The sequence below is a fragment of the Microcaecilia unicolor genome, chromosome 4, assembly GCF_901765095.1.
Source record: "Microcaecilia unicolor chromosome 4, aMicUni1.1, whole genome shotgun sequence".
Classification (NCBI taxonomy): Eukaryota; Metazoa; Chordata; class Amphibia; order Gymnophiona; family Siphonopidae; genus Microcaecilia; species Microcaecilia unicolor.
The window spans coordinates 75439655-75456728 of NC_044034.1; the positions used below are offsets into that span (position 1 = coordinate 75439655).

The 17074-nt window shown below is 46.4% G+C and overlaps 1 long non-coding RNA gene across 1 annotated transcript; it reads left to right on the top strand.

The window, feature by feature from the left end:
- The first annotated feature begins 1136 nt into the window (after positions 1-1136).
- On the top strand, positions 1137-16610 carry LOC115469754. Its single transcript, XR_003942038.1, has 3 exons — positions 1137-1149; positions 4783-4785; positions 16500-16610. It is a non-coding gene; the product is annotated as an uncharacterized LOC115469754 (long non-coding RNA).
- The last annotated feature ends 464 nt before the right edge of the window (positions 16611-17074 follow it).

Genomic DNA, 17074 nt, shown 5'->3' on the forward strand with positions numbered 1-17074 from the left:
CGCCTCAAGTCTTTTGATGTCCCTTAGTGAGATATGACCTCCAAAACTGAAGACACTACTGCAATGGGGCCTCACCAATGACTTGTACAGATGCATTGATATGCCTTTTCTTCTACTGGATATACCTTTTTTGACTCAGCCTAGCATCCTTCTGGCTACAGCCACCGCCTTGTCACATTGTTTTGCTGCCTTAAAATCCACACTATCACCTCAAGGTATCTCTCCTAATCTGTGCTTATCAGCCTCTCACCCCCTAGCAAATACGTGTCTTTGGGGGTTTTACACTCCATGGGCATCACTCTACACTTCTTTGCATTACATTTTAACTGCCAAATATTAGAACATTCTTCTAATCTTTTTAGATTACGTCTCATGTTGTCTATTCCCTCTGGGATGTCCACTCAGGGCATGTAGTTAGTCGTGTGCTGGAGTCAGCTGGCACTGGCTCCAATGAGCAGATTGTTTTTTCTTAAATTTTGTGAGCTGGTTGTTGTGCTGATCAACTGGGGCAGGAGTGATCCTCCTATGCTCCTGCCAATGCAATCTCCACTCCCCTCTGTACTGAAAGTGACTGCCTTAAGTGGATGAGAGGGAGAGAAGGGTATAAGCTACGTGGATGAGAGGGAGGAAAGGCGAAAAGCTGCATGGGTGAGAGAGAAAGAAGAGGACAAACTGCACATTGATGAGAGAGAGACTTTAAGGGAGAAGAGAGGGAGACATGTCATATATGGAGGGAAGGGAAAAGGGAGAAATGCAGCATATAGAAGGGGGTGGAGAGGAGAGGGGGACATGTGTTCATGGAGGGGAGGGAAAGGAAAGGGGAACATGCTACTCATATTTGTTTGCTTTTTTTTTTGAAATATATTGTTCATGGATGCTTGCTTTCTTTTGGAAATGTATATCTTTTCTAATTTTGTATTTAGTGGAGTATGGAAAAATGCATTTCTGTTACTTTCACCAGTATTATCACTGCATATAGAATATGGCTTTCTTGGGGAGTCTCCAGTAATTGGTATTACATTTGGCACTAATTTGCAGGTGCGGGCCTAACAGACTTACACCCCTATTCTATAAATAAAGCGCTTAAATTCTCTCACACACCCCCAACTTGGGGCATTAACATAGGAGGGTCATGGGCATGTCAGGTGGGTTCCAACTATTTTTGTGTACACTTAATAGAATAGTTGTAATTTTGCACCCAACTGCCGTATTTTCAAGCCAACATTTACGCAAGCCATGGCATAAGTGGTCATGTCTAAAGTTTGGTGCTTAACTGCTGACTCATGCTAGGATTCTATGCAGGGGCGTAGCCAGGCCTCCAGGTGGGAGGGGGCCAGAGCCCAAGGTGGGGGGCACATTTTGGTCGCTGCCCCACAACCACCCCCTCCGCCGCCCATTGCCACCACTGCACATCTTGGCTGGCGGGGGTCCCCATCCCCCGCAAGCTGAAGCACCACCGCCGCAAATACCTTGGCTGGGAGGGGGTCCTCAACCCCCGCCAGCTGAAGACTTCATCCAGTGTTGGTCTCCGGCACCGCTGCATTGCCTGCCTTGCTCAATTTCACTAAAAGGAGCATACCCGACATGAGGGGAAGAGAGAGCAGTGCAGACAATGTAGCGGCACCACCGCAGACAAGCGCTGGATGAAGACTTCAGCTGGTGGGGGTTGGGGACCCCCACCAGCCAACCAGGAGCCCAAAGCAAATTTAGGGGGCAATTTAGGGGGCCCAGGCCCCAATGGCCCCACCTAGCTACGCCACTGATTTTATGACAGATTTGATGCACAACTTTGCCATTGTAACATACTAGCTTAGCACACAGCTTTTTGGCACCTAACTTTTAGTGACCTATATAGAATTTACCCCTTCATGTCTTCTGCTATTTAATAGATTGTGTATTTGATTGCCTATGATTAGTCCCTGTGTCAATTTTACCTTGGAAAACACATATTTGCGTACCTTTCCAATATCAAAACCTAGGAGAAAATTGCAATAGCAAAAGTCCGTCCAAATTCAGATGGCGGTGGTCATCGATTTTTTTAATGCTGACGGTCGCTGATTAATTTAGCTCCAGATATTCTGTGCTGGATAATGTGCAGGTACCAGCACTGAATATGTGATGCTAAATTGTCCCGTACAGAACGTACAGGGTCCTGGCCAACATTCAGCCAAGGCCCACGTAAGACAGTTATGTGGGCCCCAGCAGAATATTGGCTGGGACCTGCATAATATTTTTTTTTTAACTGCTCGCGATCCCCCTTCTGACCCCTGAAAAAGCCTCTATCCCCTCCTCCCAGTCTCCACCCCCTGGAATGTCACCCCTCTACCCCAAGCTCCCGTGGCACGGTGGCAGCCATTTTCTCAAGCCAGCCACAAAGGGCAGGAGTGAGAGGACCACCAAGGAGCAAAGCTAGGCCTGGGGGGCCTACCTAGACCTCAGGGGGGGTTCGGGATGGGAGTGACATTCTGGGGATGAGGGGCTTCCACATGGTACAGGCTGGGGAGAGGGGGAGGGAAGGAGGGGGCTTCTTAGGGGGCTGAGAGGGGGATTGTGGGTACTAAAGAAAAATAAGTTATGCAAGTGTTGCCAATATTCAGCACTGGCACTCTCATAACTAAGTGACCCAAATTAGGACAGCTTTTGAGCTCTCTTAAATTTGCCCGCTTAGCTATGTGGGTGCTGGCACCCACCTAACTGCTGGCTCCTCCCCAATGCCACCCCCTGTACCACCCCTGATCTGCCCATTTCTTTTCTTATGGGTGGTCAGAGTCGATATTCAGCAGCACTGTCTGGTTTAGTATAGTTGAATATTGGGGGTTGAGCGGCCACAGGCAATTTACATGGGCAGGAGCCTCTCTTTGCCCATTTGAATCACTTTGATTATTGGGCCCAGTATCTTTTACCTAAAAAATACACACAGCTCTGTTAGTTGCATTTCTCCTAAAAGTGAACAAAAGGCTTAGCATTCCATTCTGCTTGGTGATTTTCTTCACCACAGTAAGTGCTTCAGAGTTCAAACAGATTCCAAACCTATTTAAGAGCAAAAAGAGCAGCAGTGAAATGGCTGATAAGGAACAGGCTTAGGTAATTGCAAAACCTCAAAGCCCTTTTGAAATTTAGGTAAATGAGACCTTTATTAAATGAACAGACATAAAAGCTGACCTGACATTTCCCAGTTTAAAAGCATATCTGGCGTCATGCTACATAGCCACTTTGAAAGCTATAACATAACCCCAAGTTTTGACCAGTACCAGCCACAATACACGAAGAACAATTCTACAAACTGAAAGCTTCATTTACACCTTTAGTGTGCAAGTAAATGATTGGAATACTAGAACATACATATATAGGTGTACATGCCGGCTAAGTGCGATTCTGCAGTGGATTCTATAAATGGTGCCCAAAATTGCACCTGATCCTGAGGTCTGCGTGCAAATAGATTAGCTAATGAGCCATTAACAATCAATAATTGACTGATAACAAACAATTATTGATGTTAATTTGTATGTAGATCTGGTTGTATGCGATTCTATAAAAAATGTGCCCAAATCCTCTTGCCCAAAAGGGGGAGAGGCAATGGGAGGGGCTTAGGTGGGTCAGGGGCATTCCAAAGAATCCCATGCAGTGTTATAGAATTTGAGGGTTGTGTGCCCAAAATGCATGCCAGGATTTATACCAGGCTTCAGTTGGTCTAAGTCCTCGTACCCAAAAGTTGGGTACCAGAATACAGTCTAAACACTATTTTATAAAGAATGCTCGGCCCAGAACGCCCTTTATAGAATAGTGCTGTGCTCGAATTTTTCCTGTCATCTACTATTCGGTTCCATTTACTGAATCCAACCCATAATGTCTAAATGCCTTTTGAAAATTGACCTGTAGGGTGGTAGTTCCCAAACCTGGTCCTGGAGGTGCCCCAGCCAGTCAGGTTTTTGGGATATCCACAATAAATATCCATGAGAGAGATTTACATGCAGTGGAGGCAGTGCATGCAAATATATCTCATGAATATTCATTGTGGATATCCCAAAAACCTGCTTGACTGGGGTGCCTCTAGGACCAGGTTTTGGAACCACTGCTGTAGGGGTTTATTTATCTCTTCAACAGCACATTCCACTGTGTCACTTTTAAATTCAGAGTGAATAGCTCAAAAATGCAAATGTTATCCAATATGTATCGATAGCTGAAGTCCTTTGCAGTAGTGATAGGGGCTTGTTTGCTGGTGGTGGTCCCACATTTCAGGGTACTGGGTACAGAGAGGTCCTTGAGTAGAGTTGTGGGATTTTTGAGGAGGGGTTTAGTGTATGGACTGATATTTAAAGCCAGCTCTATGTTCAGCAGCCGTTGGTGAGTTTTTAACTGGCTTTATACATATAGTCTCAAAAAATATATAAATCATATGAAACTGAAAATTTGTCTGAATAGCCTGATACCATCTGGGGCCAGGTTTGGGGCAAAGTGAGGCAGCCTTTAAAATTATCTGTTTAATGTTGGTAGTCAGCTGCTAAAGGGATAATTTATTGAGTCAATATTTAAAGTGATTTATGCAGGCAGGGAGAGGCTTCTGCCCAGTTAAATTGTGCTCAGTGGTCTGCTGGGCTTAGAGAAGTGTGAAAGAAAAGATTGGTTAAGGAGCAGAAAGGGGGAGGGGGTCAGTTTCTGCTAGAAATCGAGAGGGATTTGGGGGAGAGAGGGGTCATAATCTACTGGACTGAGGTGGTCAGAGACGAGGTCAGGATTCTGCTGGGTAGAGAAAGGGGAAGGGAAAGAGGAAGTACAGGGTAGAGGGTGCCAAGGGTATGCTTCACAAAGATGGGAGACTGAGAGGGGATGATTGAAGGGAAATATAGTATTTGGAAGAAGTGAAAGGATGATTGGAGAGAAAGTCAAAGTGGGGATGATGGGGACACAGATGGGGTGATAGAGCAAAGAAACCATAACAATTTATTTGTGGGACTGTGCATTCTCTTCTCTCTGTATTTTGCTTAATATTGGAGAGAATGTATTCTGTTTCTCGTTCTCCAGTTTTGCACTGTATAAAAAGTGGATTATTGGGGTTTCCATTTCAGGTTTTGCCTCCACATTTGGGGTCAACTATTCCAATTTGGGGAAGTGTTCTATGTGTCTAATAGAAGTGGAGTATTTTACTAATGCATAGGTATTTAAGGGGCTTCGACATTAGCTTCAGAACTTTTAGTACAAGAACAGTTCTGGGCAGACTTCTACGATCTGTGCCCTGAGAATGGCAAGGACAAATAAAACTTGGGTATACATATAAAGTATCACATACTATGTAAAATGCATTTATCTTGTTAGGCAGACTGGATGGACCGTACAGGTCTTTATCTGCCATCACTTACTATGTTACTTTCAGGCTTATTTTTGAAAGAGAAGGGTGCCCATCTTCTGACACAAATCGGAAGATGGGCGTCCTTTTCTCAGGGTCACCCAAATCGGCATAATCAAAAGCCTATTTTGGGTGTCCTCAACTGCTTTCCGTCACAAGGATGACCAAAGTTCACGGGGGCGTGTCGGCACCGTAGCAAAGGCGGGACTGGGGCGTGATTAAGAGATGGGCGTCCTGGGCCAATAATGGAAAAAAGAAAGGCATCCCTGACAAGCATTTGGCCAACTTTACTTGGTCCATTTTTTCTTGTGACCAAGCCTCAAAAAGGTGCCCGAACTGACCAGATGACCACCGGAGGGAATCGGGGATGACCTCCCCTTACTCCCCCAGTGGTCACCAACCCCCTCCCACCCTAAATAAAACTTTTTAAAAAAAATTTTTTCAGCCTCTATGCCAGCCTCAAATGTCATACCTAGCTCCATGACAGCAGTATGCAGGTCCCTGGAGCAGTTTTAGTGGGTGCAGTGCACTTCAGGTAGGCGGACCCAGGGCCATCCCCACCCACCTGTTACACTTGTGGTGGTAAATGGGAGCCCTCCAAAACCCACACGAAACCCACTGTACCCACATCTAGCTGCCCCCCTTCACTTCTTAGGGCTATGGTAGTGGTGTACAGTTGTGGGGAGTAGGTTTTGGGGGGCTCAGCACACAAGGTAAGGGAGCTATGCACCTGGGAGCAATTTGTGAAGTCCACTGCAGTGCCCCCTAGGGTGCCCGGTTGATGTCCTGGCATGTCAGGGGGACCAGTGCACTACGAATTCTGGCTCCTCCCATGACCAAAGGGCTTGGATTTGGTCGTTTTTGAGACGGGCGTCCTCGGTTTCCATTATCGCCGAAAATTGGGGACGACCATCTCTAAGGTCGACCATCTCAACATTTAGGTCAACCATCTCTAAGGTTGACCTAAATGTTGAGATTTGGGCGTCTCCGACCGTATTATCGAAACAAAAGATTGTCGCCCATCTTGTTTCGATAATACAGGTTTCCCCGCCACTTTGTGGGGCTGTCCTGTGAGGACGCCCTCATGCAAACTTGGGTGCCCCAATCGATTATGCCCCTCTATGTATCTGTAGCAGTCTTTTTTTTATTTTTTAAAAATAGTGCATACTTAGGTGTTGCAATGCTGCCTTTCATAGGTAGGTTTGTTGCTTCTTGAGTCCTGGTAATACATGTTGCTATGATGTTGCAATTTTTTTTTATAACATGTTACTAAAGAGAATTTAGGTTTTTGTTATTGAGATGACACGTTGATTGGAATTGCTTTGTATGATGACTTGTGTGGAGAGATGTCCAAGTTCTACTTCATATCCATGCTGTGGAAAAGGTGGTGTGTGTGTGGAGGGAGGCAGGGGGAGTTTCTATGAATGCAGAATATGTTTACATTGAACTTCATGACAGCTATGTGTGCAATGTGTAACATAAGCAGTGCTTTTTTTTGTGCCGGTATGCAACGGTACGGCATACCGGCACCTTTTTTTTGCCCCCCCCCCCCCTCCCACGACACTCCGGGCGAGTCCTGCACTTACTTTTTTTTTTTTTTTAAAGACTCAGAACGTGCGAACGATGCAGCCGGCAGCGATTGAAAGAGGCTGTCTGGCATCTGCGTCAGAGTTTCCCTCACCCTCTGCGAGTCCCACCTTCGTTGTTACAACTTTCTGTTTCCGCATAGGCGGGACTCGCAGAGGGTGAGGGAAGCTCCCATGCAGACACCAGACAGCCTCTTTCAATCGCTGCTGGCTGCATCGTTCGCGCATTCTGAGTCTTAAAAAAAAAAGTAAGGTCAGGACTCGCTGGGAATGTCGCCGGGGGGGGGGGGGGGGGGCAAAAAAAAAGGTCCAAGAATTGCAGGACATGGGAGAGGAGAGGACAGGGAACGGAGAATTGGTGGTGGACATTGCTGGGAGGGGAGGGAACGGAGAATTGCTGGACATGGCTAGGAGGGGAGGGGAGGGCAGGGAATGGAGAATTGCTGGACATGGCTAGGAGGGGAGGGGAGGGCAGGGAACGGAGAATTGCTGGACATGTCTGGGAGGGGAGGGAACAGAGAATTGCTGGACATTGCTGGGAGGGGAGGGGAGGGAACGGAGAATTGGTGGTGGACATTGCTGGGAGGGGAGAGGAGGGCAGGGAACAAAGAATTGGTGGTTGACATTGCTGGGAGGGGAGGGGAGGGCAGGGCAGGGAACGGAGAATTGCTGGACATGGCTAGGAGGGGAGGGGAGGGCAGGGAACGGAGAATTGCTGGACATGGCTGGGAGGGGAGGGAACAGAGAATTGCTGGACATTGCTGGAAGGGGAGGGCAGGGAATGGAGAATTAGTGGTGGACATTGCTGGGAGGGGAGGGCAGGGAACGGAGAATTGCTGGACATGGCTGGGAGGGGAGGGAACAGAGAATTGCTGGACATTGCTGGGAGGGGAGGGCAGGGAAGAGAGAATCATTGGACATGGATGGCAGGCGGCAGAGAAGAATCGCTGGACATGGATGGCAGGAGAGGACGGGACAGAGGAGAATCGCTGGACATGGGAGGGCAGGGGAGAGAGGAGACATGCTGGACATGGATGGAGGGAAGGTAAGATAGGAAGGAGATGCACATGGATGAGATGGCAGGGGAGGAAGGAGAAATGCTGGAAATGGATGGAGAGGAGAGCAGGAGATAGAGGAGAATTGCTGGACATGGATGGATGGAGGGGTTGGTGGGGAGAGAGGCAAAATGCTGTACATCGAAGAATAAAGGAGGAAAGTAAAGAAATAAATGGAAAGGAAGCCCTGGAAACGGAGTTAAGAGAACAGATAGAGAGCAGCAGAATCAGACACTTGGACCAGTATGGATAGAAAACAGTCACCAGACAACAAAGGTAGAAAAAATCATTTTATTTTCATTTTAGTGTTTGGAATTTGTCCAATTTGAGAATTTACATCTGCTGTCTTATTTTGCACTGGGTATACTGGAGCTGTAACATCTTACAGAAATGATTTATAATGAAAAAAAATCACAAGTTATTGTTTTTCTACTATACCAGTATATTTTCAATGATGTCTGTTTATATGCGCCATGGCTGGTATAAGGGGTGTGGCTAATGTGGGTGTGGCTATCATTGGGGTGGAGCCATATGTGGTGACTCCGCCCTTAATGAGTACCGGCACCTTTTTTTCTACAAAAAAAGCACTGAACATAAGTGAGCATCATCCATCAGGTGTGTCCTGATAGATACAATGTTGAGAACCACTGGTGTAAAGTTTTTACCTTGTTTGGGACATGCTAGAAATGCTGGTTCACCCCTTGTTTTATCCCTATAGCCTGCATGCATGCAGTTGTTCTTACTTTTCAAGGGAAAATCAAAACTACATCTCCGTGCATGCCATGGGGGAAACCAGTACAGCATGAGGTTCAAGTTGTCCTGTGTGAGATGACAACCCTAATGTGTATCCATTCTGTTTGGGAACGGTGCACCATGCCAGTCAACTGTTTTTGTGTTTCTAGAAAATCTTCAGCTTACCAAATTGTGGTCGTAAGGTCTCCTGAAATGCAGTTGAATTTCAGGCTTCGGTTGATAGATTATTATTTATAATGTGTTGGAAGAAAATGATTTAATGATGCCATGGACAGGCTTCACACAGATGTGGTGTCATGACTTCATTTGCTGAGCAGGGATTTCTCTCAGAAGAACAGAGGTTATAATTATGCAGGCTGTAATTCCCTTGCAATGTTGTTTACTCGGAGGTGTGTGATGAAATCGCTGCCATGGAAAGTCTGAACATGGTGGTAAACTAGTGGTAGGAGCAATAGAGCTTCCTTTTCAGTTTATCCACCCCAATCTGAGACTGGCCTGAAATGTGTACTTAAGCGATACCTCAGACATTATTTATCTTGTGTTTATACCACCACGTCCCAGGAATGCCTGTTTGTGAAAAACTGAGTGACCAAATCTCTCTCCAAACAAAAACAGGAAGAGATGATGGACATAAATGCACAGTCTGAGTAGGACTGTTTGATCCCCAGCACTGCCTTTTGTGCTGTGTTTTGAGTTTTGTCTTACATCGATTGACTGCCATCTGACTTCTGGTCAGATGGAAACAATAATCCAGTGCTTTTTCAACTGGTTATGTTAAGGAGAAACTCCCAGAATGCTTTGAAACAGGAGCAGAAAAGGCAAAGACTAGCTCCTTAGCAACCTGGATACGGCTGAACTAGTATTGGGTCAACCTGTTCCAAGTGAAATGGCAACCCGACTGCAAACATTACTCTTCAGCAGTTATTCCTCTATGACTGCCCTAGCCTTTGCATTCAGAAACATTTCCCACAGAGTACAGACAAAAAAAAAAAAGAGCTGAGCTACTGTATCCCCTCTCTAACAATTTTTTCTACCATACCAGTTTTATGTATTTATTTATTAAATTGGATATACCACTGTTAATATAAGATGTCAGGACAGTTTAAATTGAAAAGTAAAGACAGCTGGGGCAATTAAGAATGTGGTGCCTCTCTTTAGGTGCACAATAGCATGCTGTTGAGTGCCAGCTGTATAATGGCATTTGAGTATACCTAAGCCATTATAGTATACCAGCCCAAACCTGCACTGGCATGCCAAAAGTTAGGCATGATCACTTATGCAAGGTCAATGCAAGGTGTGAGTGCACCCAAATGCATGTAAGTGCTAATTAACTGTATACACTTTGAATGCAAGGTGAGAGCAACTGCACACTCCCAGTTACAGAACTGCCTTTAATACATTTGGTAATTCCATCAATACCCAATTTATTTCCTCCCAGCCAAAGAATCCCCCCCCCCCCCCGAGTTATGCAATCTAGAATATTGGTTCCCACAGTTACCAACAAGTCCCACCAAAAAATATAGTTTGTTAAAAGATCATCTTACTTATAGAATCACATCTCTACAACAATGATATTTCTGTTTATTAAAACTTGATATACTGCTTAGCTTATATAGATTTCAGCAGTTTACACATTAAAATATAAAGATAATTAAAGGAAAAGAACTACAAGTCCAATAGGAAAGTATCTAACACAGGGGTGGACAACCTTGGTCCTCGAGGGTTATAACCCTGTTGGTAATTCACCAATTGCAGAAATCTGTCTGCTTTACATCATCAGCAGTCAGACAGCCTCTATTCTAATCAAGCAGTGGCTTTTTCATAAACACTGTGCTTCCTGCCACATGCCAGAAAAGCATAGGATCTTTCCAGAAGGAGGTAGAACTGTGTAGAACAGGGGGAGAAATAAGAGTGCTTATGATAATCAGTGGGAAGGGTCTGGTGGCAGCTGAAGCCCCTCCCCCGATGATAAGATGTCATTCCATGCCAGTAAACGTGTCTTAGGTTTCATCTCCCAGCTCTGACCCTTAGCTTTGAGGGTGACCTTTCTTGCCAAACCTGAAGAAGATACACAGAGAGAAATATCAGCTTTGCTATGTCCTCATCATGGGCTAGCACCAAGAAGGCAATTTATAAAAGTGACAGAGGGCAAGCATGAGAACCTGCAGAAGGCTACTGGCTTGTTTAGTGTGGAGGAATGGGGACCCTTTATGCTCCTCTTGTCCTAGGGAAGGAGAAGGAGTCCTCTGGAGTTGTACCAACCAGACATCTTTCACCTAATCTCTAAGGGGCAGCTACCATCCTGAGCAGAAGGAGAATACAAACTATTCCAGGTTAAACATCCATCCTAAGTGCCCTTTGCAAATAGCAGGACCATCACTCCTTTCAGCAGAGCCCCTGGGTCTACAACCAGCTGTCTGCAAGAGCTGACATCTGTGTAAATTGCACCGATATTGTTAACAGCTTCTATACTGAATACTAAAGAACTGTGCTGACTCTCACCATTCAGGTAAGAAGGTCTATTGAGGGAGGCATCAGGAAATGTTTCTTGTGATAATGGAGGAGAGAGGAGAAAGACTTTGTAAACAGTTGGTCGCCCATTATGTGAAGTGTAACTGTTATATTATCAGCTGAGGAATACAGTAAAGCATTCTGGTTCTTGATAAAAGACTATGGTACGGACTGAATCATTGGTATAGAGTGTGAATAGTCTGATGCCTTGCATGTTCAGCCTGCTAGTCTCTACCAGTCCTGGCCTTGGACCCAACCAACAAATGTGATCGTGTGCTCCTTATCCCAACCCCACAGACTTACCCTAGGTAACCACCCAGCCACTTACTTCATATGCAACCAAGAGGGTTACTCATTATTGTATGCAATACATCTCAGGCAGAAAGCAGTGGGAATGACCACACTAATGAACCAGAATGATAACAGCAAGTCCTTTATTAAAACTGGATAGGTGACAAAAAAAACCCGAACATCCAACATGGGCTGTGTTTCGGCTGCAAAGCCGTCCTCAGGCGTCTTTGGAGTACAATAATATGCATACACACCTGGAGAAAAAGGTCACAGAGAGAACAATAATCGTTCTTTAAAACTGCTAGATGGATGTAGCAATCTCGAATATATCAGAGGATGCTGCAAACAGTGTAGCACTTATCATGATTCTATATAAGGCACGTAAAAAATCCACGTGGAAAACATTTCTGCCTAAGTGTATTCTATAAACGGCACCTAGATTTAGGCGTGGTATATATAATACTCTCAGTTGATATCCCAGCACTTAAAACTGTGTGTGTCCATTTAGGCACACTGGGCCATATTCTATAACTACATGCATAGATTTTGGATTGCCCAAGAAATGCCCATTTCCCCACCATAACCACGCCCCTTTTTGCTTGCGTGCATTAGAAGTTAGGTGCAGCGCATTACAGAATACACTTAGCAAGTTGTTCATGTAAATTCTAATTATTGCCAATTAGCGCTCATTATTCCTTGTTAAGTGCTGTGCGTTGTTATAGAATCCGCCTGGATTTCAGCGGGAATCTCTAGGTGCATTATATAGGATCCCAGGGTATACCTGGAAATTTAATGCCGGACCATGTCCATCCTCCAGGATTAAATTTCTGTGCATACGGAGCTGGCAAAAAATAGCTGGTTAAGTGTGATATTCCGCTCTTAACCAGCTATGAAGAACCGCAAAAAGATAGAAATGCATTTTATGTGGCCCTGTTTATGCGGTTATCTCCAGTTAAGTGCCAGCTCCATCCCTGGAGCTCCCCCAAAATAGATGGTTTTCACATAAGCGCTAACCAGGCATTTTCCGCAGCACTATCCGGTTAAGTGACACCGAAAATGCCTGGTTAGCCCCGGACAGGCGATTTAAACGGCCAGGGTCCTCTTCTGGCTGTCTAAATTGCTTTGAAAATCGGGCCCTTTGAGTAAAAATGTTGCACTCAGCCCTAGTAAATTTATGAGTATATCTCTCAAAGGGGCCCTTTTACTGAAAGGTTGGCGTGCAGCAACAGGCTTGTCACGCGCCAATCCGAAACTACTGCCAGACTTCCACAGGAGCCTGGTGGTAGTTCCCACGCCCAGTGGGTTACTGCCAGGTTAGCCCAGGAGCCCTTACCACTACCTCAATGGGTGGCGGTAAGTGCTCCCCCCGAAATGGTCACGCGGCAAGTAGTTCACTTACCACATGGCCATTTCTTGTCCAGCAAAAAAGACAGCCTTGTACCCGATGTGGTAAAAGGGGGCCCTCAGTGTGCATCAAAAACACACGCTGATGCTAGCACAGGCCCCCTTTTACCGCAGCTTGGTAAAAGGACCCCAAAGGTAGGAGCATAAATCCTTTGCATGTCAGGGCCCTAGATGTTCAGTGTAGATGCAGAGAGGTTCACAAAAGACTCACAGGGTGAGCGCAGGGTAGGGTTACCATATGTCCGGATTTAGGCAACCGGGCGGGTTTTGCCAATCTGCCCGTTTGTCCAGATTTCTGGACAAATGGCAGGCTGGTGGGCGGGCCGTCCTATAGGACGGCTTGCCCACCAGCCTTCCCGTTTGTCCAAAAATCCGGACAAACGGGCAGATTGCTAGCCTCCCCTCCCCTTACTTACTACTGCCTTGGTGGTCTAGTGACCTCTTTGGGGCAGGAAAGAGCCCCCTCTTTCCTGCCCGGAGCGCTGCCCTGCATGCATCCTTCCTGTTGCTGATCTCGGCGTCGATTCAAAATGGCCGCCGAGAGTTGACGTGACCTCGTGAGGCGTCAACTCTCGGCGGCCATTTTGAATCGGCGCCGAGATCAGCAACAGGAAGGATGCATGCAGGGCAGCGCTCCAGGCAGGAAAGAGGGGGCTCTTTCCTGCCCCAAAGAGGTCACTAGACCACCAGGGCAGTAGTAAGGTAAGGGGAGGGGGGGTGACAGGGAGGGGGGGTGACGGGGTGTGTGACAGGGGGAAGGGGAAATGTGACAGGGGGCGGAGCAAGGGTGTGAAAGAGGGCAGGATGTGAAAGGGGGTGGGGCAGGTGTGTGGTGGGGGCGGGGCATGAGTCCTCCTTTTGGAGGGACAAAATATGGTAACCCTAGCGCAGTGTTCTCTAACACTGGAGTTTTCACACAAACCCCAGGAGGAGAAAAGGGTTAGCTTGTTCTTCCTGGCCAGCATGAGTGAGGATTCTGTTGGATTATTTGTAGTAAATAATTAGCAGATTTTAGTACACACAGCTTCAGCTTTAGAAATGTTAATTTCTTTCTTCATCTCTCTCTCATTCACCCCTGAATAATTCACTGCTGAGTCACTTTAAAGTTGAAGTAACAAAACATCTGTTTACTCACAGTTTGTAGTTAGATTATAATCAGACAGGCTTATATATACATATTACTATACATTTGTATTATCAGCTCCTTCCATGTGCTTAGATGGTAATGGATGCTCACACCACCATAGATCCTCTCAGGTTAGGAGAGATCATGAGCTCCATGTGCTGCATCTGCTGTGTCTGCAGTGTCTAACCCCCACAGGAAGTTACATAGCTGTGTGACCTCTCTAAGTAATTCACATCAGAGGTCACAGAGTAATCACAGAGAAATAATAGGTGACAGGCAATGCATGTAAAAATACAATTACATTCCAACAGATTCAATGCCTGTTTCTTCTCTTTACCATAAGCATATAAGATCCACAACTTTTTCTGTCTTTCTTAAAGAGGAAGAACTGAAGGCGAGGTGTGCTGGAACAAAGACATGCCGGACTGTTGACAAAATTGATATTTGCAAAAATTGCGTATAGGTAGTTTGACTTGCATGTGCGTACATCTTAGCATTTGATTGGGGGGGGAGCTTTTAATAAGGTGCGCTAGTGTTTTTAGCTCGTGCTAAAAATCAGCTGGTGCTAAACGCTGAGATACCCATAGGTAGGGTTACCATATTTTGTTCCCCCAAAAGGAGGACACATGCCCCACCCCCACCACACACCCCATCACACCCTCTTTCACACCCTGCCCCGCCCTGCCCCCTTTCACGCCCTCACTCCACCCCCTGTCACATTTTCCCCTCCCCTCTGTCACACACCCCGTCACTCCCCCTCCCCGTCACCCCCCTCCCCTTACCTTACTACTGCCCTAGTGGTCTAATGACCTCTTCGGGGCAGGAAAGAGCCCCCTCTTTCCTGCCCGGAGCGCTGCCCTGCATGCATCTTTCCTGTTCCTGATCTCAGTGCCAATTCAAAATGGCCACCGAGAGTTGAAGTCTCGCAAGGTCACTTCAACTCTCGGAGGCCATTTTGAATCCGCGCCGAGATCAGGAACAGAAAGGATGCATGCAGGGCAGCGCTTCGGGCAGGAAAGAGGGGGCTCTTTCCTGCCCCGAAGGCAGAAGAGGTCACTAGACCACCAGGGCAGTAGTAAGGGGAGGGGAGGCTAGCAATCTGCCCGTTTGTCCAGAAATCCGGACAAACGGGCAGATTGGCAAAGCCCGCCCGGTTGCTCGGACATGTCCTCAAAAAGAGGCCATGTCCGGGTAAATCCGGACATATGGTAACCCTACCCATAGGAATATAATAGGCGTAAAAAAAACCCTTTTGTTTATAGCATTTGCTAATACAAATGCTACATCAAGAACTAAGATGTATTGCAGTGCATAGCAACTCTTGTTACTGTCGAGCAGAACTGCCAAGTGACCCAGTTTCTGGAGGGAGACTAAGCCGGCCTTAGTTCCCCTCCCCTGCCCTGTTTTTCCATTCATTTAAATACCCTTTTTCATCCCTGAGAGTATGTCTAGGCAGCTCAGATCCCCATCTTGGCCCTGGGCCCAGAAGGGAAATTTCCTTTGAGATTTATTTTCAACACTGTTGTGTAGCAGCCACTGCCATTTGGCCTGTTGGTCCTGTGCAGCTGTATACTGCACTACAGCCTGAGTCATAGGGATGGCCCCTGTCCTTTTTTTACAGTTTCCTAAAGTAGTTGAACTACACATACCACAATGCACTGAGATGTAAGCTTAAAATCAGCAGGAACTGGGTCGCTTGGCAGGTAAGTAATTGGCACCACCAGAGGTAGGGCAGCGAGGAACTACCAAATAAGATAAATGTAGTTTTAAATACAAGCCTCTTTGTTCTGAGGTGGAGAATGAGATTTTCAGTAAGCTATGAAGTGGGGTGGGGCCGGGGGAGGGTGGGGAAGAATGGCCAACATACCATAAGGAGTTATGCATATTACTAAGGCTAAGAGTGCTCGTGTTTCCAGGGCCCCACCTAGTGGCTTCAGTCCTGATGTCATGACTCTTTTAAAATGTTCAACCATGATCGGTCCTGGGAAACTGTGATCAGTCCTAAGTCACTGATGCTAATGGCAAGACAGCTACCCCCAAAATCCAGCACGTTCCTTTAAAAGCAGCAAATCCCTCCTGTCACTGTTACAGCAGCAGTGATACCGTATTCAGAGTTTTTAGAATAGTAATATGCATCTTTCTTGGCTTTGTGGTTCCTGATATTGGCCCTGTTCCTAGATTCCTTTTATTCTTTCTCTTATTATATTGATTTTTTTTTTTCAAATTTTACCCTTGCTTAGAATAAAAGATGTGCAGATTTTCTTGCAGTCACTCCCAAGCTTCCTGTTTTTAAGGATCATTTTTGGCTATCCATGCCATACTATCCATTGTGGAGTGTACATGTATTCAGATTGAGGACCACATGGGGATCTAATGGGGGCCAACGAAGCAGAGCCCTGAAGTAGCAGGGAACCTTGTCCATAGCGAAGGGCATAATCGAACGGGGCGGCCATCTATAAGGGCGGCCATCTTTAACGCCGGCCCCGTCAAGTGGCATACCCGACTCTATTATCGAAACAAGATGGCCGGCCATCTTTCATTTTGATAATACGGTCGGGGCCGGCCAAATCTCAACGTTTGGCCTGCCCTTAGAGATCGCCGGCGTTAGAGATGGCCGCCATTGGATTTCGCCGATAATGGAAACTAATGGCGGCTATCTCAAACCCGGCCAAATCCATTTGGTCATGGGAGGAGCCAGCATTTGTAGTGCACTGGTCTCCCTCACATGCCAGGCCACCAACCAGGCACCCTAGGGAGCACTGCAGTGAACTTCACAAATTGATCCCAGGTACATAGCTCCCTTACCTTGTGTGCTGAGCCCCCCAAACCCAACTACCCCCAACTGTACACCACTACCATAGCCCTTACGGGTGAAGGGGGGCACCTAAATGTGGGTACAGTGGGTTTCTGGTGGGTTTTGGAGGGCTCACATTTACCACCACAAGAGTAACAGGTATGGGGGATTGGCCTGGGTCCACCTGCCTGAAGTGCACTTCAGTAACCA